This window comes from Pygoscelis adeliae, unplaced genomic scaffold (assembly GCF_000699105.1).
Source record: "Pygoscelis adeliae isolate BGI_AS28 unplaced genomic scaffold, ASM69910v1 Scaffold88, whole genome shotgun sequence".
NCBI classification, from domain to species: Eukaryota; Metazoa; Chordata; class Aves; order Sphenisciformes; family Spheniscidae; genus Pygoscelis; species Pygoscelis adeliae.
In genome coordinates this window covers 4,394,932-4,397,484 of record NW_008825616.1, presented here as the reverse complement: position 1 = coordinate 4,397,484, position 2,553 = coordinate 4,394,932, and the positions used below count along the sequence as shown (strand labels likewise).

The following is a 2,553-nucleotide window of genomic DNA, read 5'->3' as shown; positions in this document are numbered from 1 at the left end:
AAGACCGGCGCGGGAGGGGGCGGCTTCCAGACCAGCGGCCTTTTGCGCTCTGCGGTTCAGACCTCCGCCCTGGGCTGTCCTGGGGGTGGCCCCCGCAGGTCCCTTCTTGTTCGGCACCGGCTCAGCACCTGCCACGTTGTTGGATTTCCAAGCTGCGCTCGGGACCGTCGGCGCCGGGAATTCAGAGCGAGGGATTTCCTGGACTGTGCAGGTGCTGGCCTAGGACCAAGTAACCTTCTTGCCGCCAGCGATATCGGGGTCATCCCCCCTCGCCGTGTTGCTTATCTCTTGGGGGAAGTGCAGCAAATGGGATCTATCGCCCCCCCCCAGCACGACAGCGATGCTGGCAGCATCCCCGGGAGCAGGGATGGAATAAGATGCTTGGTGGCAATCACCACCTTTCGCAGGGGAACAGACAGGGGCTTCAGCCAAGCCGGAGGAGATGATCCTCAGACCGCAGAGTCGGGGGGACCCGGGTGTCCCCGTTCACAAGGGGACCGAACCCTCCTGGAGGTCGCGGGACCAGCCAGCATCTCCAGTGGGGCGGCGTTTAATACTGTTCTGTGCCTTAAGCGGTTACAATCAAGGAGTGATGCTCGACTCGACACAAAGCACAGGGTCGGGCTCAATGATGCAGCAGCCATGTTGACTTTGCCTTTGTGCATGTGTGTGTGTGCGTGTGTGCACGCGTGTGTGTGTGTGCAAATCTTGGAAGAAGGGGTCTTCTCGGGGCGCAGGAGGTCTCTGTGGGGTACACCCACGGACGGATGCCTAGGGCCTCTGCCACGGGCCGTGCAGAGGGATGTTTAAAAGCTGTCAATGCCTGCAGCGGGCAGGGCTGAGCACCAGCCAGGCTGTGCTGGAACCATCAGGGTTCAGGTGGGAGCCGGAGGGGATCTTGGCGAGGGCAGCTCTCTGCTCATAGCCGTAGCCCTGCTAACCCGTGCCCATGCTGCTGTGCTGGGGCTGGAGGGATGCCAGCGTGCTTTGGAAGCGGAGCTGCAGGAGGAGCCCAGCGGGTCTCCGTAAAACCCAAGCAGGTGCCTAAAATTAGACAGAGGGGACCGGCGCCTGCGGATCTGGGCTGGGTGCCTTCTCCTCCATGCCTCGTGGGACCAACCCCGGATGCAGGGAAGGAGGACGTCACCTCTGCGGTGGTGCCTGAGGGAGCAGCTGCAGGACCATGAAAGCTCAGAGCGGGAGAGCAGAGCTGTGTCGGTTGAGGGCAGCTGGAAACGGATTTCTTCCCGCAGTGTATTTGAAGTTGTAGGAGAAAACGAGCCAGTTGAAAAGCAGAGTTGGGCTATAGCCTCTTTGACCAGCACTGCCAAAACCTGGGCAGGGAGCACGCACAGGATCCCTCGAAGCTAATTAATTAATCAGATCTTGGTTATTTTGGACAAATTAATTGCACCATCCCACCTCCCCTTTCCCTGCTGCATTAGCTATTTCCATCCGGTTCAGCAAAGGGTTAAATAAGCCCTCGGGAGGTTGCAATCTTCAGGCCAGTGTGTCAAACACGGGTTTATTTTAATATTGTTTTTAATGGAAAATGGAAAGTGTTGCTTGGACTGGAGAGGAAATTGAGAAATTGGTTGTTCGTGTGATTTCACACATCCTTGAATTCTTCCGCGTGGAAGAGATCAAGACTTTGCACTGCTGGTGTGGCAGTGGGAGTGTTTCCTTGTCCACAGCTCCGAAAAGAGAAGCAAAAGTTAGAGTTATTTCAGTTTAAAAAAAACAAAACACGCTGGTAGTGCTAGGGCAAATTAAAAGAAATAGCTAAAAGGATTCCCTATAAATTTGCCTGCAAAGCTGCAGAGGCCAGTTACTACCCAGGCTGGGCTCCGGTGAAGCTGGGGGGCTGCGGCAGGGCAGCACCCGGGGTTTGCGCCAGGCGAGCAGAGTGGTGATGGGCAGCTCCGGGGGGGGGGGGTAAAGTCATCCCCTTCCTCCAAGGGGGAATGAAGAATTTTATTCTGTGAATAGGACCAAATCCATCCGTCTGTTCAGTAGTATGGGATGGATGGAAAAAAAAATGCAAGAAAAAAAAATAATCAGTGTTGGCTGGGAAGGGTTTTGTCAGAAGAGGGTAACAAAGTGTGTTTTCACCAAAGCTAAAAACTCCCACCATTTTTAAGCTGTTTTCTCCTCTTTCATTAAATCTGTTCCATTTTGATTTTTCTCAGCCCTTCAGTGGTGGGTGGGTGTTTTCCTTCTTTCCAAAGCCTTGAGAGCAAAACGGGGTTCCCCGGGCTGGGGCTGCCCCAAAACGCTCCCAGGGCCCCCAAATCACCCAGACCCTCCCGTGGATGGATGTGGCTTGTGTGTGTGCGTGCGTGTGCACACGCGTGTGTGCGCACGTGTGCGTGTGCGACTCGCTCCTCAGGTGCCTTTGCCTTTTTATTTTTTAAAACCCTTGCCATGTTCTGATGTACAGAATGAAACTAGGAAAAGAGAATGTAATATTATGCCGTGTGAAGTTGGTTTTTGTTTGTCTTTTGGTTTTTGGGTTGTTTTTTTTTTTTTTTTTTTTTTTTTTTTTTTTCCCTG

The 2,553-nt window shown here is 53.8% G+C and overlaps 1 protein-coding gene across 1 annotated transcript in view; it reads left to right on the top strand.

Annotated features, from left to right (window-relative positions):
• The window catches only part of LOC103924744 (mitogen-activated protein kinase kinase kinase 3-like), a 66,672-nt gene that overhangs the window by 60,277 nt on the left and 3,842 nt on the right, over positions 1–2,553 (top strand). The gene's annotated exons all lie outside the window — the stretch shown is intronic.